The sequence below is a fragment of the Piliocolobus tephrosceles genome, chromosome 19, assembly GCF_002776525.5.
Source record: "Piliocolobus tephrosceles isolate RC106 chromosome 19, ASM277652v3, whole genome shotgun sequence".
Lineage (NCBI taxonomy): Eukaryota > Metazoa > Chordata > Mammalia > Primates > Cercopithecidae > Piliocolobus > Piliocolobus tephrosceles.
This window is the reverse complement of record NC_045452.1, coordinates 5,790,604-5,811,825: the sequence shown is the minus strand read 5'-3', so window position 1 is coordinate 5,811,825 and position 21,222 is coordinate 5,790,604. Positions and strand designations below refer to the sequence as shown.

General features: G+C 50.3%; 1 protein-coding gene across 1 annotated transcript in view; it reads right to left on the bottom strand.

Annotated features, from left to right (window-relative positions):
* TMEM211 (transmembrane protein 211) overlaps window positions 1-5,377 on the bottom strand; it is an 11,357-nt gene extending 5,980 nt beyond the window's left edge. The window contains exon 1 of the mRNA XM_023185723.2: window positions 5,254-5,377. The gene's annotated coding sequence lies outside the window, so the exon portion shown is untranslated. The remainder of the gene's footprint in view (window positions 1-5,253) is intronic.
* Window positions 5,378-21,222: the final 15,845 nt, after the last annotated feature.

The window sequence follows — 21,222 nt, the reverse complement described above, 5'->3', positions numbered from 1 at the left end:
TTTTTTTTTTTTTTTTTTTGAGACAGAGTCTTGCTCAGTTGCCCAGTCTGGAGTGCAGTGGCGTGATCTCGGCTCACTGCAAGCTCCGCGTCCTGGGTTCCCACCATTCTCCTGCCTCAGCCTCCCAAGTAGCTGGGACTACAGGTGCCTGCCGCCACGCCCGGCTAATTTTTTGCATTTTTAGTAGAGATGGGGTTTCACTGTGTTAGCCAGGATGGTCTCGATCTCCTGACCTCGTGATTCACCTGCCTCGGTCTCCCAAAGTGCTGGGATTACAGGCGTGAGCCACCGCGCCCGGCCATTTTTGTATTTTTAGTAGAGATAGGGTTTCACCGTGTTAGCCAAGATGGCCTCGATCTGCTGACCTCATGATCCGCCCACCTCGGCCTCCCAAAGTGCTGGGATTACAGGCGTGAGCCACCGCGCCCGGCCTATCTGTTTTTTGTTGTTTTTTTTTTTTTTTTTTTTTTTTGAGACAGATTCTTTCTCTGTCACCCAGGCTGAAATGCAGTTGTGCCACGTCAGCTCATTGCAACCTCTGCCTCCCAGTTTCCAGCGATTCTCCTGCCTCAGCCTCCCGAGTAGCTGGGACTAAAGGCACGTGCCACCACACCTGGCTAATTTTTGTATTTTTAGTAGAGACGGGGTTTCACCATGTTGGCCAGGCTGCCAGGTGGTATTATCTCATGTTTTGCATTCTGCCTTTTACTTTTGGACTGAAACAACATGGGTTTAGGATGCATTCGTGTTGTCATGTGTACACCTGTTCTGCTTATCTTGGTTTGGGTTCCCTTGAAGCAGATCCCAAGGGCCTCACCTCCTAATATCAACCTTGGAGGTTAGGGTTTCAAAATATAAATTCTGAGCGGACACAAATATTCAGTCCATAGCAAGACTCTAGTGAGAATCTGTGAATGCGGTTTGATTTTGCATATATTTGTTCTTTTTTTTTTTTTTTGGCATGATACTGCTTTTCCAATGGAAATTCAAATGTTGGTTTTCTGTTTGTTTGTTTTGAGATGGAGTCTTGCTCTGTCTCCAGGCTGGAGTGCAGTGGCATGATCTCGGCTCACTGCAACCTCCGACTCCCGGTTCAAGCGATTCTCCTGCCTCAGCCTCCCAAGTAGCTGGGATTACAGGCACAAGCCACCACGCCCAGCTAATTTTTGTATTTTCAGCAGAGATGGGGGTTCACCATGTTGGCCAGGATGGTCTCAATCTCCCGACGTCGCGATCTGCCTGCCTCGGCCTCCCAAAGTGCTGGGATTACAGGCGTGAGCCACCATGCCTGGCGAAAATTCAAATGTATTTTAACAAAAAAGCAAGTCAGTGTAAAGTCAAGTCTTACTTAAATAATAATAGACATGGTTTCATGGCATGGTTGAGGCTGGAAGGTGATTTGCTAACAAACAGCCAATCCCGCCCTTGATGGCCAGAAAGGAAGCCTGAAAGGGTGAGCCTGCCCAAGGGCACTCAGGGTCAAAAGCAGCTGAGCTGCCAACCAGGCCAAGGGCACCTGGGCAGCTTTGCCAGGCCCCTGCCGTACAACCTTGGGTTTCACCTTGGCCAACTAAGCCCAGCCACCCACTAAACATGGTGGGAATTCTGGGGTTGGAGGCCAGCCAACCACTCCGCCATATCCCTGGTGCGGTACCTGGGGCAAGTGGCTCCATTGCTCTGGGCCTCAGTTTCTGCATCTGTACAAGAAGATTATGAATCCCTTAATCTGGACTAGGGGTAATCTGGACTTGGGATCAGTCAGTGGACAGGGTGATATGATGGAAAAAGGCAGAGAAGCCCAGATCCTCCCCTTCCCATCTATAGGAGTTTGGGCAGATGGCCTCACCTCTCTGGAAAATGGGAGTGAGGGTTGTGAAGCTTCAAGGGGATACAGTGTGTGTGTGTGTGTGTGTGTGTGTGTGTGTGTGTGTGTGTTGCAGGGGGAGAGGCAGAGATAAACCTGGGCAAGTGCGTCTGGGTCAAGTTGCATGGGTTTTTTACCCTGAGATGAGAAAAGCCTCGTGGCTGCTCGCCAGCAAGTGAAACGTGCTCCCTTGAGTGAGAGGAGATGGTATTTTTTTGTTTTTTTTTTTTGTTTTTTTTTTTGGGTTTTTTTGTGTGTTGTTGCTGTTTTCCCTACACCAAAATCAGCCTCTCCTTTGGGTTGGCAAGATCCTGAGGGGTGTAATTCCAGCCAGGAAGCCTGGGAGAGCTGAATCCACTGAGGCCTATGATTGTGCCTCTCTCTGGCTGCGCTAGTGGCTGTCCAGGCGTTTCTCACCTTGAAAGGAGTTTTGTTCTCCAGATAATGCTCAATGTCACCTGGGAAAATCACGCCAACCGTCCAGGTGCCCAGAAACCTAAATGAGGCATTATAACCCGAAACCACATCCGACCAGGCTGCAATTAGCTGGAATCCACCTAAGGGAAGTTTGAAAGGGACTGAATATTTTCTCCTCTGGTTCAATGCTTAACTTTTAATAGCAGTCAACAGTTTCTGGGCACTCACTAGGCTTCAGTCTAAGCAATTGCATAGGTAAGCACTCATTACCTATAAGCCTTGTGGCCACCTGATGAGGTAGATACTATTATCACTGTTCCCATTTTACAGATGGCAAAACTGAGGCTCAGGAAGCAAGCCATAGAACTGAGACTCATACTTAGGGAATCAAGCTCGGGTTCTGGGCCCTAAGCCCAAAGCGATATTAAGGATTTAATTTAAAGGCCAACGAACCCAGTGGCTTACTAGAGCTGCCCAGGGTTAGGGCATGGTCAACTCTCCTGACGGCCCTGCCCAAGGGGCAGGGATGATTCCAGAGAAGCCACATGAAGGCAGAATCTCAGGAGGAGAAATGGGATTGGGAGTTTAGAGGTGGTTGCTAGGGACTTGATATGTCAAGCCAAGTTTCCTTCTTCTTCTGGCTTCTGTGTCTTTCTCTATAAACTGGAGGGGTTGATCAATCATTCATTCAACTTTAATGTGCCCAGCTCAGTGTGACTCCTTAACCCCCTGCCCCCAGGATACAGTGGTGAACAGAACGTAGTCTCCACCTTCAAGGAGCTTAGAGTTTTGTGGGCAAGACAGACCCACAAGATATAGCAATATGTCCATGTGCTCATCCATTCAACAAATATTTATTGCGTGTCTACAATGTTGCAGGAACTGTTCTGGGTCCTGGGGATTCAGCAGTGAGGAAAACAGACAAAGCCCCTCCTTATGGAACATAGACTCTGGAGGGAGAGAGACAGGGAGGAAATAAGCAAGTCAATGTGTAATATGCTAGATGTCAGTAAGTGCCCTAAAGAAAAATGAAGCATTGGAGGGAGATAGCAAGTGATTGGGTAATTGGGGGATGGTCATGGAAAGCCCCATGAGAAGGTGACCTTTGAGCTGGGCCTGAAGAAGGTGATGGAGGGAGCCACATGGAGAGGTGTCAGAGGAATATTCCAAGCAGAGTGGGGAGCAGGTGCAAAGGCCCTGAGGTGAGTGTGCTCTTGGCACATTTGAGGATACAAAGAGGCCCATGTGACTAGAAGAAATGAGGATAGGAAAGAGCGGTGGAACTTGCAGTAGAGATAAGGTCTTATTCTGTTGCCCAGGCTGGAGTGCAGTGGCGCAGTCACAGCTCACTGCAGTCTCAACCTCCTAGGGCTCAAGCAATCCTCCCACCTCAGCCTCCCAAGTAGCTGGGGCTACAGCAGATATGCACCACCACGCCTGGCTAATTTTTTTTTTTTTTTTTTTTTTTTTTTTTAGAGATCTATCGCCAGGCTAGAGTACAGTGGCGCCATCTTGGCTCACTCCAACCTCTGCCTCTTGGGTTCAAGCGATTCTCCTGCCTCAGGCTCCCGAGTAACCTATGTGCCACCATGCCCGGCTAATTTTGTATTTTTAGTAGAGACGGGTTTCTCCATGTTGGCCAGGCTGGTGTCGATCTCTTTTTTTTTTTTTTTTTGAGACAGAGTCTCGCTCTGTCGCCCAGGCTGGAGTGCAGTGGCACAATCTTGGCTCACTGCAAGCTCCGCCTCCCAGGTTCACATCATTCTCCTGCCTCAGTCTCCCGAGTAGCTGGGACTACAGGCGCCCACCACCACGCCCGGCTAATTTTTTGTATTTTTAGTAGAGACGGGGTTTCACTGTGTTAGCCAGGATGGTTTCGATCTCCTGACCTCCTGATCTGCCAGCCTCGGCCTCCCAAAGTGCTGGGATTACAGGCATGAGCCACCGCGCCTGGCCGAACCATCCTAGGTTTTCAAAAGACCACTCTGGCTCCTGGGTGGAGAACAGGCAGAAGGGAAGCAGAGGGAGAAGCCTTCAGAGTGTGACTCGTCAGTCAGACAAGAGACAAAGGTGGATGTGGATGGACGTTAAGGTAGGGGCAGGGGAGGAGGACAAAGAGTGGGCAGATTCTGGATCGATTTTGAAGGGCAAAGGTCAAGCTGATCAGATTTGCTAATAGAGTAGGCCTGGGGTGTGAGGTAAAGTGAAGAGGCAAGAATGCCTCTAGGGCTTTTGACCTCGGACAGAGAACCTGCAGAAGGAACAGGTTTACTAGGGCAGGTGGAGGTGGTGTCTGAGTATGAGGTTGTGTAAGCAAACCTAGGACGAATTATGTACTGGCTCTGAGCCTCAGGTTCCCCATCTACAAAAGGAAGGTCAGTGGGACTTAACCCTTTGGAGGGTGATGCATTCCTTTGAAGATTATGATTTAAAACTGTGGATGTTGCCCCAGTGCGGTGGCTCACGCCTATAATCCCAGCACTTTGGGAGGCCAAGGCAGGCAGGTCACCTGAGGTCAGGAGTTCGAGACCAGCTTGGTCAATACGGCAAAACCCTGTCTCTACTAAAAATACAAAAATTAGCTGGGCATGGTGGCGGGCGCCTGTAATCTCAGCTATTCAGGAGGCTGAGGCAAGAGAATCACTTGAACCTGGGAGGCGGAGTTTGTAGTGAGCCAAGATCACACCATTGCACTCCAGCCTGGGCGACAGAGCAAGATTGTCTCAAAAAAAACCCAAAACCCCAAAAAAACAAAACTATGGATGTTTCCACATGCGCTCTCACACGAGCAAGCATGCACAATAGCATGCATGCGCACACACACACACAAACACACACACACAGTTGTATGTCATTTCAGAGGCTCATGGTCTCCCTGAAGCCCCTAACAGCCCCTGAGCAGTGCTTCATGCTATCCCAGTTTCCTTGCCTCCCCACTACTCACCTCAGGTCACTTTTCCCTCCAGACTCACCACACTTTAGGTCAAGACCCTCCAACGTGGCCAGCTCTGCTCAGGCTCCGGCTTTGGATCCACGTCTGTGACCTTGTAAAATTCTCCTTTCCTTTGGAAGAAGAATTTAGCTTGTAGAACAATGCCCGGGCACGCCTGATAAACTGGTCTGAGGGTGTGTGTGTGTGTGTGTGTGTGTGTGTGTGTGTGTGGTTTTTCCTTCCCACTTCCTTAAATCAATAGTTTTCACTCCAAGCTGCTGGGTAGGCTGAGCAAAGAGGGGAAAGCCAGCCCCAAGTGGGGCACAAGGGGAGGGTATAGTGTTTTATGGGTAGGACAAGGCACCAACAGGGATTAACTGATCTATGATTAAACGCCAGGTGTAGGAAACCACAGATAGAATCTCAGGAGGAGAAATGGGATTGGGAGTTTAGAAGTGGCTGCCACTGTGTTCTCTACCTTTCTGCCCTCATAATTCTAGCCCAGGCAACTGATATGCATATTTCTCTGTATTTCTCATAGGACCTTCCCTGTGAGCTGTGAACTTCTCAAAGTCAGGCACTGTGTCTTAAATATCTTTATCCTTAGCACAAGACTTGGCACAGAGTAGGTGCTGGTATTCTTTTGCTATAAGTGATAGAAGCACCACTCAAATAGACGTGAGAAATGTATTGGTTCACATAACTGAAAATTCTCTGGGCTGGGCTTCAGGCACAGCAGGATCCAGGTAAATAAGCAATGTCTTCAGAACCTCTCTTTCTCTCTCTCCATCTCTCAGTTCTGTTTTCTGCTCAGTTGGCTTCACTCTCTAGGCGGATTCTCTCTAACAATATTGTCCTTTGGTGGCTCCAGGCTGACATTCCCAGACTCAGCAACCCCAGAGAAAAGAAAGCTTCTCTTTGCACACTATTGCAGCTAGTGTTGTGCTTAACACTCAACGGACAAACATGAATCCCATGCCCACCACCAGTCAATCATTGTGGCCAGGCAAATGGGATGCTCTGATTGGCCAGACCTATACCCTGTGTCCTAGGGTTGGGGGTTGAGGTTTGGAAAGTGAGGATCAAGTAAGGGTGTTGCAAGGCCTCACCCCCCTTGAAACTCCATGGACTGAGTGTAGAGGATGGGGTTCTTCTCTGGAGGAAAACAGAGATGCTGCTGGCAGAGGGGAGATGGCTGCTAGGAAGGTGAGAACAAGAGACATCGCCTCAGTGTGCAAGAAATGCTAGCTTTTCCCTGTAGCTTAACAAATGAGCACATGGCAGTTGGTACTGTCGGAAGCAGGAGGTTCCCAGCCAGTTAGAGGCAGAAAATCTCAGTGAGGCCTGTGTCTCAGGCTTTACTCAAGTCCCAGCTCTGCCACCTCAGTCAGTGTGACCTGAGTTGGGGCATCTCTGCCTCCTTGGCCTCAGTTTCTCTACCTGTAAAATGAGGGCGTCTGGAGTGGTGGTTGCCAGGGTTTTCCCCCCACTCATTCAATTATTCATGTATTCATTTTTCCCCTTTCAGTCAGTATGTGTTGAAGGGCACTGGAGTTAGCCTAAACTGGATTTGGATTTCAGTTCTGATGTTTACTTGCTGTATCAGGCTTGACTGATGCACCTTCTCAGGTGTGCTCAGCTGCGTCCTTCCCGGCCAGCCAGCAGCTCTGGACAAGATCAAGCCTCCTCTCACTTCCGCCTGCAGGTGGCTTGGGTCAGTTGCTGCAGCTACTGGGCCACCTAGGCCGGCATCTCCCGCTCTCATTCAAGCAGACTTGACCCACTTTAAGGGAGGGAGCCCTGGACCCTCCTCTTCTAGGCTCAGGTGAAGCCCTGTGTATGGAATTAGCTTCCCTTGGGGCTGTCTGCAGGCACAGATAACACAATTGGGCCAACGGTGACTAATCATGGACAGGGGACGGGAGGTGCCAGCCAACAACGTCTTTGCCCTTCCTTCATCCCTTCCATGGTCTGTTTCATGCGGCTTCTGTAGCCAGCCTAGTAAGGCATCTCTTATATTTGCTCTCCCTCTTCCGCTGCCTTGAAATCCCCTTCCCTTCACCCTTACTGAGTTGGATTTTATCCCTAATAAAGCATTAGTGCATAAAATTTGCCTTGGGCTCTGTTTTCCAGGGAGCCAGGCTGAAATACTAGCTGTGTGACCTTGGGCAACTTACTTAACCTCTCTGAGCTTCAGATCCTTCATCTGTAAAAGGTAGATAATAATAGAGCATCTCAGCAGGGCACAGTGGCTCATACTTATAACCCCAGCACTTTGGGGGATTGAGGCGGGTGAATAGCTTGAACCAGGAGTTCAAAACCAGCCTGGGCAACACGGCAAAATCCTATCTCTACAAAAATACAAAAATTACCCAAGCATGGTAGTGCACACCTGTAGTCCCAGCTGCTCGGGAGCCTGAGGCGGGGGTATGGCTTGAGCCCAGGAGGGCGAGGCTGTGTAGTGAGCCAAGATTGTGCTATTGCACTCCAGCCTGGACGACAGAGCGGGACTCTGTCTTGAAAAAAATTAAGTAATAATAATAATAATAGAGCACATCTTATAGGTTGTTGTGGAGTTTAATGAGATAGCACAGGCAAAATATTTGGCTGAATAAATGATAACCTTCATTAGTATCATTACCATGAACCAAACGCTGGATTCCAGCATGTGAAACATTTATGCAACGTTGAACTTCATGAATATTTATTGGGTGTCAGCTCTGTTTCAGGTACTATGCTAGTCTCTTTCCACAAGGACCTCACAGCCTAGAAAGCGAGTGAAAAGTAATTGGGCAATGATACTACAGTGTGATCAGAACTTTAATGGGTGAGGGCACCAGCCCCAGATTCTGCAACATCTAATCAGTTTTGGTGGTTAGGGATGGCTGCTTGGAGGAACTGATGTAGAAGCTAAGATCTCAGGGACATTTAGTTGTTAACCAGATGATGGGGGGCAGAAGGCAAAGACTTCCTGGTGGGGGTAATGGCATGGGCACAGGACTAGTGTTGAGGGAAAACATTTCAAAGAACATATTGGCTCTCACACTGAAGATGCAGATAAATTTTAGGAAAATCAAAATGGATAAATATGCACCAACGAAAATGCACGAACATGGTCTTTGCAAGGAGTGTGTGGTGTGTAGGGCTATACTGTTCAATATGGTAGCCAAGGCCACATGTAGATTTTAAAATGTATACTAATTAAAATTAAATAAAATGTAAAATTTAGTTCCTCAGTCTCCCTGACCTCATTTTAAGTACTCAGTAGTCATCTGTGGCTAATGTTGGACAGTGCAGATATAGAACATCTCCACCGTTGCAGCAAGTTCTACTGGCAGAGCTGACAGAGACTAATCAGGACAGACTTCCTGGAGGAGGGGACAGAAGACTGCAAAGAAAGGGTTCTGGGAAAATCCCTGGGAAGCACTGTGCTCTATTCTTAGAAAAAGAAAAGCCAGGGCTGGGAGTGGTGACGTGGGGGGAGGGAGGGGTGTTGCCTCTGGAAACAGTGTACAACCTGACACCTCTTTGGTCAGGGTCCACCTCTGGGTATGTGCGAGCTGGCATCTCTCACCTAGGCGGGAAGACACAGGAATGCAGGGGGAACCAGCTAAGGCGGGGGCTGAACCAGGAAGTCCTGCCCCTTCTGGGTCCAGGTACAGGAGGCCTCTGGGAGTTGTAGTTCAGCACTTCTGCAATCCCCGTAAAGCTTGACAGGGATAGAAGAGCTGACACCCGGCCTGGGCTGGGCATCTCTTGAGGCGGAGAGTAGGGTTGATCGTCAGGGCTGGGGACGTGTCTGGGTCTGAGTCTCCATGGGGGGTGGCAGGAGGATGACTGTCTTGTCCCCTCCCATCCTTATGTTCTGGAATGGAGAGGAGATGCCAAGGTGAAAGCCTGCATTGGCTGGGGAGCTGAGAAACATGGAACACTCCGTTAAACAGAACCCCCAGCCTACACATTCTGGTTCATGGAGATTTGCCCAGGAGAGACAGGAAGTTCCCATAAGGTTAGGGAGGAGGGGCAGCAGATGCATGTCATTAGCTGTTGGTCATTCACGCACTTAGCATATATTCTTTGAGCACCTGCTGTGTGCCAAGCCCTGTTCTAGGCACTGGCAACCGGAGGTGAAAGAGAGACAGAAGTCCCTTCCCCCAGGAGGTCTAGAGAGAAGAGCAGACAATCAACAATGATTTGCCTTTGCTGGTGTAACATACACGTCATGTAAAAGCCTGACTTAAGTGGATTTTGAAGGATTTTAAGTTTCAATCCAGCCGTTCCTGGTCTCCTACTCACAGACTTCTCTCTGGAAGTGGTAGTCGTCTGTAAAAGCGACTGGGTTTGATCCTTTTGATGACTGTACTCAAGATACACAGATGATAAGGAGAATCATCTGTGACAAGAGACCTGAGACAAGAGACCTCATGGGACCTCTGCCCCCCAATTCCTGGGTTCCAGCACTGTACACAAGTCAGTTGGGGGTTCTCAGGCTGCTGTTTGGTAAACAGGGTTTACCCTGTCTGGGTCTGAGGGTGATGATCAGACCTTCAAAAGGGTTGTAGTGCAAATGGTGTGGAACAGGAGCTGCCCTTGTTTTTTACACACACCCAACAACTTAAGAGCAAAATGAGGCAAGAAGTCTCCCCACCAATCCTCCTGAAGCCACACAACGTGATGTCCTTTTCTTTTCTCTTTTTCTTTCTTTCTCTTTTTTTTTTTTTTGAGACGGAGTCTTGCTCTGCCGCCCAGGCTGGAGTGCAGTGGCGTGATCTTGGCTCACTGCAATCTCCCCCTCCTGGGTTCAAGCCATTCTCCTGCCTCAGCCTCCCGAGTAGCTGGGATCACAGGCATCCGCCACCACGCCCAGCTGTTTGTAATTTTTAGTAGTGACGGGGTTTCACCATTTTGGCCATGCTGGTCTCAAACTCATTACCTCAGGTGATCCACCCGCCTCGGTCTCCCAAAATGCTGGGATTACAAGCCACCGCGCACAGCCTGTGATATCCTTTTCTTTCTCAGCTTTATTGAGGTCTATCTTGCTTATAATAAAGGCACATTGATTTTAGGTCCTCCAGTTATTTATGCTCTGTACATTTCCCATAGGAGCACATGTCACAGATTCAATTTGATATACTCGTGAAATTATTTGTTTCAATATCTGTAAGCTGCACAACAGCCTGGATTTTGCCAGCTGCCCACCACTGGGTCTCCAGCACCTGGCATGCAATAGGTGCTTAATAAAGATCTGCTGAATGAAATGAGTAAAGTATAACAGAACAGGTATTTTCTTTCAGAGGCGACTTCCTACGATTCTCTCAACTTGTCCACAAATTCCTATACCCGTTACCCCACAACACAATGGCAGGAGGATTCGCACACAGTAGGCGCCCCAGCGAATTCTCGGGTGCAGTCCCCTTGCTTGGCGCGAGGAGGCGCCAGCACCGCGCACAGACCTTGCCCGCCCCCGGGCCGGCACCAGCAGCCCAGGCAAGTCAATGCGCCCACATTTATGGAGCACCTCCTGAATTTCTGGGTTGCATTAGGCTCTCGCGGTCGCCGGCTGGGCAGCGGGTCGGTGCCGGTGGCGGGGAATCCTGGCTGGTGACTGGGGAACATCCAGGGGACGCGGGAGGGGACGGGGAGCAAAGTTCCCAGTTGGACAGAGCTGAGTCGGGCCTCGAGGGGCGGGAGCGCTTCCGGCAGAGGTGTCCAAGCGAGTCGTGACCTCTGACCCGCCGGAGAGGTCCCAGGCCCAGGCGCCACTGCCGACTCGGGGTCCTGCTGGCTCTGCTCCCCTCCGCGCAGGCGCGGCCGGCCGCAGTTCCCATGGTGACGGGGGCGCGTCCCCGCCCGAGGCCCCGCCCCCAGCAGGCTAGGCTGCGCGGGGCTGCGGGTTCAGCGGGCAGGTGCCGCGGGCTGCGGGCAGGTGGCGGCGCGGCGCGGGCTGGCGGTGGCTCCACGGTAGGTTGCGCAGCGGCTGTGGGGAGTGGGGGCCGGCTGGTCGCCTCCTGTACCCGGCCGGCGAGGTAGCTGGGGGTGACGGCGGCGGGCGAGGGCCGCCAAGTTTCTGCCCGGCCGAGTCCCCGGGAGAAAAGTTGGCAAAGTTGACTGGGGAAGAGGCGGGGACCGGGAGGATTTCCCCAGACTCCGGGTCTGCGGGGAGGGAGGATCCCGGTTTGGGAGACGGGGAATCCGTCTCCCGAGACTTGAGAGTGGATCCCGCGGGAAGATCCCGCACAGGGCAACCAATGGATCACGTGCCACCCGGTTGGCGACTTGGGAGTCGATCCCTGTAGGGGATCGGGCGCTGGAGGCCTGGGGTCCCACTGGATCCCCAGTCAGGGGTGACGGCGGAGGGTGATTCAGAACTGGGAGCGAGAGGATCAATCTCCTCCCACGCCAGCCTGAGCCTTGGGAATGGATTCAGAGAGATCCGGTGGCCGGGAGCTGAGGGATCGCTGGAGATCTGGGTTACTCAGCCTGAAGCTGCTAGGGTCTGGACATCTGTGCGGGTTGGAGGCCCCGGAGGTGGACAGTGGGAAGCTAGGGCGGCGAGTGAGCCGGAGTCCGGGTCGAGGGGAGCCCGGAGGACAGCGGGGTGGTTCGGGGGGCTTGAGAAGGGCGGCGCGCGGGGCCCCTCGGACGCGGAGGCTCTGGACGCGTCCTCCCGGCCTGGCCTGCGCCCCGCTCCGCTCGTCTTTCCAGGGCGGAGGCGCCCTGATGAGATTAAGCCTCAGTCCCCCTGTTCCCAGGCAGGCCCGCGTGATCCCCGCCCCGATGGCGGCGAGGCCCACCCGGTCTCACGGGTGGGGCCCCCGGGATGGGAAGCGGCTCGTTGACCCCCACCAGAGCCAGAGCTTTTCACGCCCTCCTGGCACACACTTGCCTGGGAGTGGGGGCGCCGCGCCTTAAAACCCTGATCTTCGTCCAGTCCGGAGCAGGCGTGTGACCTCCGCCGCGCGATGCCTAGGTGGCCAGGGCTTCCTGCCTGCCGGGACTGAACTTTCTGTAGCCAGGAGCAGCCATTATTTTTTGGAAGGGAAAAGACTGTACCTGTTGCACAAGGAAAAACACTTTCTTTGCACCTTCTTTGTGACCTTGGGCAAAACACTTATCTGAGTCCAGATAGGGACCTTCTGGGCAAAATGAGCTTGGCCTAGGAGGGTCTGCATCCTCCCTCTTCTAGGAGGCTGGCAGGATGGATCGGAATGAAGGGTATGAAACAGGTAGGGGCTCTATAAGTATCAGTGCCTCCCTCAGTCTATGGCCTCTCCTTTCCCATGCCCCATCCCCTGTGCTTGCCTTACAGTATCTAAAGATTCCAGAAACCCTACTTGCTGTCTTTGAAACTGCAAGATTAGAGAGCTATTTAGCTTGACCTTTCTTCCAAATGGGTTAATTGCCCCTCTGATCCCCCCTTGCAGAGAGAAGCTCTGAGGTTTGGCTAATGAGTAACTAGGACATTTGGACAAGGCTTCTCCCTTGGCCTGGCTTTCCCTTTGCTAATCCGTCAAGGTTTCTGGACAAACATGTGTGTGTACCCCCAGACTCTGGCGCCTCCTTCCTTCCTGTTGCAGCCAAGGACAGTTCCCGAGGAATTTGTACAGACACAAGCCCAGATCTTGGTGGTTCTGGCAGGGGGATCCTTTTAAAGGATTTGCATGCTTGTCAAGGGTGCAATTAACCAAGAGAAGTGCAGAGTTTCAATGCAGTGTCTGGGCATATATTTCAGCTGGGCATATGAACTGGCTGGCTCCATTAACCAGCATGTATTAAGCACCTATGTCAGGAGCACTGTAGAAATGGTGTGGCCTAGGGCAACTCAGGATCTGTCCTCCTAGAGTTATTTTCCAGCTATGGAGCAGTCAGCTTGCCCTGCGGTCTAGTACTGATTCTTGATGTTGGGGATACAGTTCTCACCCTAGATTCAGAGGCTGGAAGCTGCCCCTACCCCCATGGAGGTCCTACGGGCTGTTTTTTTGTTTGTTTTGTTTTGTTTTTTTTGAGATGGAGTCTCGCTCTGTAGCCCAGGCTAGAGTGCAATGGCGTGATCTCGGCTCACTGTAACCTCCGCCTCCCAGGTTCAAGCGATTCTCCTGCCTCAGCCTCCGGAGCAGCTGGGATTACAGAGGCCTGCTATTCTGCCTGGCTAATTTTTGTATTTTTAGTAGAGACATGGTTTCACCATGTTGGCCAGGCTGGTCTCAAACTCCTGACCTCAGGGGATCCTCCCGCCTCGGCCTCCCAAAGTGCTGGGATTACAGGCGTGAGCCACCGCACCCGGCCTCACAGGGATGTTTTTATATGTGCATTCACTCATTTATTTATCATTTGTTCCTTCAACAAATATTTCAAGACACTGTATCAAAGATGAGGCTAGCAGCCACATCCTTAAGGGGATATTTTATGCCCTGAAAGTCTTTGTGAACATAGGCACTTGTCTGGAAGGGGAGAACCATGATCATAGGAGGAGGGGCTGATGCCTTTGGCTGTGAGGAGGGATGGGGGTCAGAGACTTTAGTTTTCTCTACAGTCAGTGGGAAGAGGTTGGTGTTATGGACTGCAGAAGTGGAACAGCTTGTGCAGAAGCCTGGAGGCAGGGGAGTGCCTAGGGTGTTGACTGGGGCCAGGCCAGCCATGCTTAGTGGTTTGGACTTTATTCCTGGGGCTTGGGGTGCTGTGGATCACAGTGAAAGGGTCTCTGCAGGTGAGAGGCAGGGTCAGATGTGTGTTTTGGGAAGCTTGCCCTGGCTGGTGTGGGGAGGCTGGATGATCGGAGGGTCATGCCAGGAGGCTGGGGGCCGGTAAGCAGGCTGCAAAAAAAATCCAGGTGAGAGGCCAGGCACGGTGGCTCATGCCTGTAATCCCAACACCTTGGGAGGCCAAGGCGGGCAGATCACGAGGTCAGAAGATCAAGACCCTCCTGGCTAACATAGTGAAACCCATCTCCACTAAAAATACAGAAACAAAAAATTAGCCGGGCATGGTGGCGGGCGCCTGTAGTTCCAGCTACTCGGGAGACTGAGGCAGGAGAATGGCATGAACCTGGGAGGCGGAGCTTGCAGTGAGCCGAGATCACGCCACTGCACTCCAGCCTGGGCCACAAGAGCGAAACTCTGTCTCAAAAAAAAAAAAAATTCCAGGTGAGAGACTGGTGGACTGGACGTAAAGACCAATGGTGTGCAAGGGTGCTCACTGACAACTTTGACACTGATCAGTGTTACATTTAGAGAGCCACTCACTTTGAAGATCCCTTCCTCAAGGTGGGTGTAACAATCTACCTGGGGGAAGGAAACCCCTCAGAGGAGGTGGTATCAGTACTGAACTCAGTTTAGCAAACCTTCTTTAGAACCCTCTGTCTGCCTGTTCAGGGGTAGCCATAAACCATGCCAGTCCTCAAGGACTTCCTGTGGGGAGACGTGGGGCATATTATTCCCATTTCACTGATGCAGGCCTCTGTCGCATAGTGAGGTCTTTGCCAGGCAGCAGTGGCAAAGCAGGAATTTGAACTCACTTCCAACTTGCAACTAGTGGATATTTGGATTCAGGTTAAGCAGTAGGGAAGCTACAGAGGAAGGTGGGTTTGAGTTGGGTGTAGAAGGAGTAAATCGAAGGAGCCTTCCAGGAGGAGGCAGGGATGGAAGGGAGGGAGCCAGCCAGCCGGGCGCAGTGGCTCATGCCTGTAATTCCAGCACTTTGGGAGGCTGAGGCGGGCGGATCACAAGATCAAGAAATCGAGACCATCCTGGCTAACAAGGTGAAACCCAGTCTCTACTAAAAATATGAAAACAAAAAATTAGCTGGGTATGGTGTTGGGCACCTGTAGTCCCAGCTATTTGGGAGGCTGAGGCAGGAGAATGGCGTGAACCCGGGAGGCGGAGCTTGCAGTGAGCCAAGATCGCGCCACCACACTCCAGCCTGGGCAACAGAGCGAGGCTCCATCTCAAAAAATAAATAAATAAAAATAAATAAAAATAAAAATAAAAAAAGGAAGGGAGGGAGTGAGTCATCCAGAGATACTCCAGGCAAACCCTGGCCCTGCTGTCTCCTGGCTGTGGCCTTGGGCATGGTTGTGGTTTTGAGACTCGACTTCCCTATCTGTAAAAAGGGCTCATGATAGGATACTCCCATTCTCAAAGGGCTGTTATGTGAGTGTGACGAAGCAGTGCGTGGACAGGGCTGCGCCCAGTGTCTATGCTCTGTAAGGGGTGGTGTGATTATTGTCACTATAGCCTGTCACCAGGATAAGTTCCAGGTGTGTGGTGCTTTGCTCAACCTGGTGTGTGCATGTGTGTGTTAGGGGGAGAGAGGGAGTGACCCACAGGTGACACTTGAGTCTTAAAGGATGAGTAGGAGGGAGGGCTGGGGACATTCCAGGCAGAAGCAACAGCACTGGCAAAGGCATAGATCGCCTGGAGAACTGCAAGCTAATTGATATACCTAGAATTCAGGGTGTGCTGAATGAATAAAAGTTAGACCATAGGCAGCAAAAATTCCTTTTTTACCCCAGACACTCCCTGAATTTCTAAACCTGAAGGCTTTGGCAGGTTTGGGGCAGAGAGGAGGGCAGGAGCATCCCTGTCCAGGAGTTCATACTCCTTCTTCCACTCACCTATCCAGATTATAGGAGTGTGAACCTACACAAGCCATGTGCCCCTGGGACCTCAGTTTCTTCCTCTGTAAAATGGGAGGACTGGGGAGAAGGTAGGTAAAGCACATAGTGCATCAGAGCAGCGCCGTTAAACCAGAATCTGGGCTAAGCTCTTTTGTTCCCTTTTTTTTTTTTTTTTTTTTGAGGCGGAATTTTGCTCTTACTGCCCAGGCTGAAGTGCAATGGCACGATCTCGGCTCACTGCAGCCTCCGCCTCCCAGGTTCAAGTGATTCTCCTGTCTCAGCCTCCCAAGTAGCTGGGATTACAGGCATGTGCCACCATGCCCGGCTAATTTTGTTATTTTTAGTAGAGATGGGGTTTCTCCACGTTGGTCAGGCTGGTCTCAACTCCCGACCTAATGTGATCCACCCGACTCGGCCTCCCAAAGTGCTGGGATTACAGGCACCGGCCCTTTTTTTTTAAAATATATATATTCTACAACAAACCCAGGTGGTGCTTGTTTTCGAGACCCTCGACTTTGCAGTTCATGAAACTGAGGCTTCAAGAGGTTACTGATTTGCTGCGAGGTCACGCAGCTGGAAAGTGGAAGAGCTGGGATTTGAACCCAAAGCTGTCTGCCTCAAAGCCATGCCCTTCCCACTTTGGTGGCTCCCAACACAAGGAGGGGTGCTTCTGCCTATTCTCACTACTCAAACTGCTGCCATTTAAAAAGAAGCTGCCCGGGCGCGGTGGCTCAAGCCTGTAATCCCAGCACTTTGGGAGGCCGAGACGGGCGGATCACGAGGTCAGGAGATCGAGACCATCCTGGCTAAGATGGTGAAACCCCGTCTCTACTAAAAAATACAAAAAACTAGCCGGGCGAGGTGGCGGGTGCCTGTAGTCCCAGCTACACGGGAGGCTGAGGCAGGAGAATGGCGTGAACCCGGGAGGCGGAGCTTGCAGTGAGCTGAGATCCGGCCACTGCACTCCAGCCCGGGCGACAGAGCGAGACTCCGTCTCAAAAAAAAAAAAAAAAAGAAGCTAAGGCCAAGTGCAGTGGTTCCCGTCTGTAAGCCCAGTGCTTTGGGAGGCTGAGATGGGAGGATTGCTTGAGCCCAGGAGTTTGAGACCAGCCTGGGCAACATAGCGAGACTCTATCTCTGAAAAAACAATTTAAGGCCGGGAGCGGTGGCTTACGCCTGTAATCTCAGCACTTTGGGAGGCCGAGGTGGGCGGATCACCTGAGGTCAGGAGTTCGAGACCAGCCTGGCCAACATGGTGAAACCCTGTCTCTACTAAAAATACAAAAATCAGCCAGGCGTGGTGGCAGGCGCCTGTAATCCCAGCTACTCGGAAGCCTGAGGCAGGAGAATCGCTTGAACCTGGGAGTTGGAGGTTGTGGTGACCTCCACATGCCATTGCAATCCGGCCTGGGTGACAGAGAAAGACTCTATCTCAAAAAAAAGACAAACTTTAAAAATTAGCCTGGCGGTCAGGCGCAGTGGCTCATGCCTGTAATCCCAGCACTTTGGGAGGCAGAGGCAGGCGAACCACCTGAGGTCAGGAGTTCAAGACTAGCCTGATCAACATGAAAAACCCCTGTCTACAAAAAAAAAAAAAAAAAAAAAAAAAAAAAAGCCAGGTATGGTAGCACACGCCTGTAATCCCAGCTACTCGGGAGGCTGAGGCAGCAGAATCACTTGAACCTGGGAGGCAGAGGTTGCATTGAGCCGAGATTGTGCCACTGCACTCCAGCCTGGGCAATAGAACAAAACTTCGTCTCAAAAAACAAAACAAAAACAAAAACAACGAAAATCTTTGGGAGGCCTAGGTGGGTGGATCACGAGGTCAGGAGATCGAGACCATGGTGAAACCCCGTCTCTACTAAAAATACAAAAAAAAAAAAAAAAAAAAAATTAGCCAGGCGTGGTGGCAGGCACCTGTAGTTCCAGCTACTTGGGAGGCTGAGGCAGGAGAATGGTGTGAACCCGGGAAGCGGAGCTTGCAGTGAGCCGAGATTGCGCCACTGCACTCCAGCCTGGGTGAGAGAGTGAGACTCTGTCTCAAAAAAAAAAAAAAAAGGAAAAACAAATTAACCTGGCAGTGTGTCAGGCTGTGGTCCCAGCTAATTCAGAGGCTGAGACAGGAGGATTACTTGAGCTCGGGACTTCGATGCTGCAGTGAGCTTTGATTGCGCCACTGCACTTTAGCCTGAGAGAGAGTGAGATCTTGTCTCAAATAAATAAATACATAAAAATTTAAAAAATAGAAATTAAAAATAAAAGGAAACGGGTCAAGTGCAGTGACTCACACCTGTAATCTCAGCACTTTGGGAGGCTGAGGTGGGAGGATCACTTGAGGTCACGAGTTTGAGACCAGCATGGCCAACATGGTGAAACCCTATCTCTACTGGAAAAATAAAATAAAATAAAAAATTAAAAGAAATAAAAATCAGCCAGGCGTAATGGCAGGTGCCTGTAATCCCAACTATTTGGGAGGCTGAGGCATGAGAATCGCTTGAACCTGGGAGGTGGAGGTTGCAGTGAGCTAGTTGGTGACACTGCACTCCAGCCTGGACAACAGAGTGAGACTGTGTCTCAAAAAGTAAAAATAAAAGGAAGCTAACAAACAATCGAAGCATATATATACATACACACACACACACACACACACACACACACACATACACACACAGACCCATATATTTTTTTCTTCAATGCAATGAATATTTAATGACCACCTTATGTGGGCAAGGCACTCTACTTGTGAAAAATTCAAAAGATCACCTGCCCTTAGGAATCCTCTAGTCAACTGTACGAGAAGAAGGAAGGGGGCAAGGCAAGATGAGACAAACAAGCAAATAATTATGGACTTGACTTCTGAGCAGAAGCTATCACAGCTACATTTGTTAATTGCTCAGTTAAGTGACCTTTGAAATGTTCTATAGCCTTGTCTCTATTAAGAATATGAAATACGGCCGGGCACGGTGGCTCACGCCTGTAATCCCAGCACTATGGGGCCCCGAGGCAGGTGGATCATTTGAGGTCAGGAGTTCGAAACCAGCCTGACCAACATGGTGAAACCTGTCTCTACTGAAAATACAAAAATTAGCTGGGTGTGGTGGTGGGTGTCCATAATCCCAGCTACTCAGGAGGCTGGGGCAGGAGAATCACTTGAACCTGGGAGGGGGAGGTTGCAGTGAGCCAAGATTGCGCCACTGCACTACAATCCGGGTGACAGAGTGCGACCCTGTCTCAAAATAAAAAAAAAGAATATGAAATACATTTCCAAAGCATGATCTTTGGATGTTTACATCACTGAGTCAGAAATGATAAACACATCAAAATTATTTTTTATTATGAAAATAATGTATAATACACCGAACACTTCCAAGATGGCAAAATAATATTCTAAAAAGTAAAAAGTGAGTCTCCTATGCCAGACTCCCAATCCTACTTCTGAGAGAGCCAGCAGCTTCTCCTGACAATCTAGAAACTTTGCACACACACATGCTCTGTTTACTTCCTTCCACACTCCTATCACACTGTGCAAATGATCAAAGTTATCTTTACATCCACTTTGGAGCCAGATGGAAGGAGTTGAATCCTAGCTCTGCCACTTACTGGCTGTGTGACTTTGGGCAGGTGACTTAACTTCTCTGAGCCCATTTTCTTGTCAGTAAGTGGGGAGGCAGATGGTATGTGCTCAGTATGTGTAGATGCTGTTATTATTATCCTCATTATTACTAGTAGTGGTCATTGTGGAGTTAGTATTATTAATGACTTTCCCCTCTACTCTCAGCTCCTAGAAGGTAGAAACCCTGCTTAACCTTCACTGCTGTCTGTAGTGTTCCTAACTGGTACTGCCACACACAGAGTTGGTGCTCAGGACATAGCCTTGGAGTAAACCAACGAATCCATATGTGTAAACATACTCTTTGAATAACAACAGCAACAACAGTAACAATAATAAAATAAAGAGGCTGGGTGCAGTTGCTCACACCTGTAATCCCAGCACTTTGGGAGGCCAAGATGGGCGGATCACAAGGTCAAGAGATTGAGACCATCCTGCCCAACATGATGAAACCCCGTCTCTACTAAAAATACAAAAATTAGCTGGGTGTGGTGGTGCGCGCATGTAGTCCCAGCTACTCGGGGGGCTGAGGCAGGGGGATCACTTGAACCCGGGAGGCGGAGGTTGCAGTGAGCCAAGATCACACTACTGCATTCCAGCCTGGCGACAGAGTAAGACTCCGTCTCAAAAAAAATACATAAATAAATAAAATAAAACAAATAATTTCACACGTGAATTAAAAATATATTTGGGTACTTTCCCATTTCAGAATGTGTTGATTTACCTCATTCTTTTTATTTTATTTTATTTATTTATTTATTTATTTATTTATTTTTGAGACGGAATCTCGCTCTGTCGCCCAGGCTGGAGTGCAGTGGCCAGATCTCAGCTCACTGCAAGCTCTGCCTCCCGGGTTTACACCATTCTCCTGCCTCAGCCTCCCCAGTAGCTGGGACTACAGGCGCCCGCCACCTCGCCCGGCTAGTTTTTTGTATTTTTTAGTAGAGACGGGGTTTCACCGTGTTAGCCAGGATGGTCTCGATCTCCTGACCTCACGATCCGCCCATCTCGGCCTCCCAAAGTGCTGGGATTACAGGCTTGAGCCACCGCGCCCGGCCTACCTCATTCTTTTTAAAAGCTGAATAAGGCCAGCTGTGGTGGCTCACGCCTGTAATCCCATCACTTTGGAAGGCCAGGCGGATCACTTGAGGTCAGGGGTTCAAGACCAGCCTGGTCAACATGGTGAAACCCCATCTCTACTAAAAATACAAAAATTAGCCGGGCATGGTGGCACGCACCTGTAATCCCAGCTACTCAGGAGGCGTGAGGCAGGAGAATTGCTTGAACCCGGGAGGCGGATGTTGCAGTGAGCTGAGATCGCACGACTATACCCCAGCCTGGGTGACAGGGCAAGACTCCGTCTCAAAAAAAAAAAAAAAAAGTAAAAAAAAGCCGAATAATTTACAGTGCATGAAGGTGCTATGAACTTATTTAACCGACCCCCTCTTCATGGACATTGAGTTGTTTTTCAGGTTCTTCTTCTTTTTTTTTTTTTTTTTTGTTATGACACAGTGCCGCAGTAAACATCCCTGTTGACGTGTCTTTGCGTACTTGTTGCAGTAGGCTGAAGAACAGATTCCAGGATGTGAAATTTTGGGGATGGAGGGTTTTTAGAACATTGACCTGACCTGCCCATTTTCCCAGCAGAGTGGTTATACCTTTCACACTCTTACCACAGCTGTGTGAGAGACAGCCTGTTTGTATATTTCAGAGAGAAGGAACAGTGTTTGGCTCTCTCTTGTCTGTGGCCATAGGACATGGCCTCTGGCCTGAGGGAAGGTGAG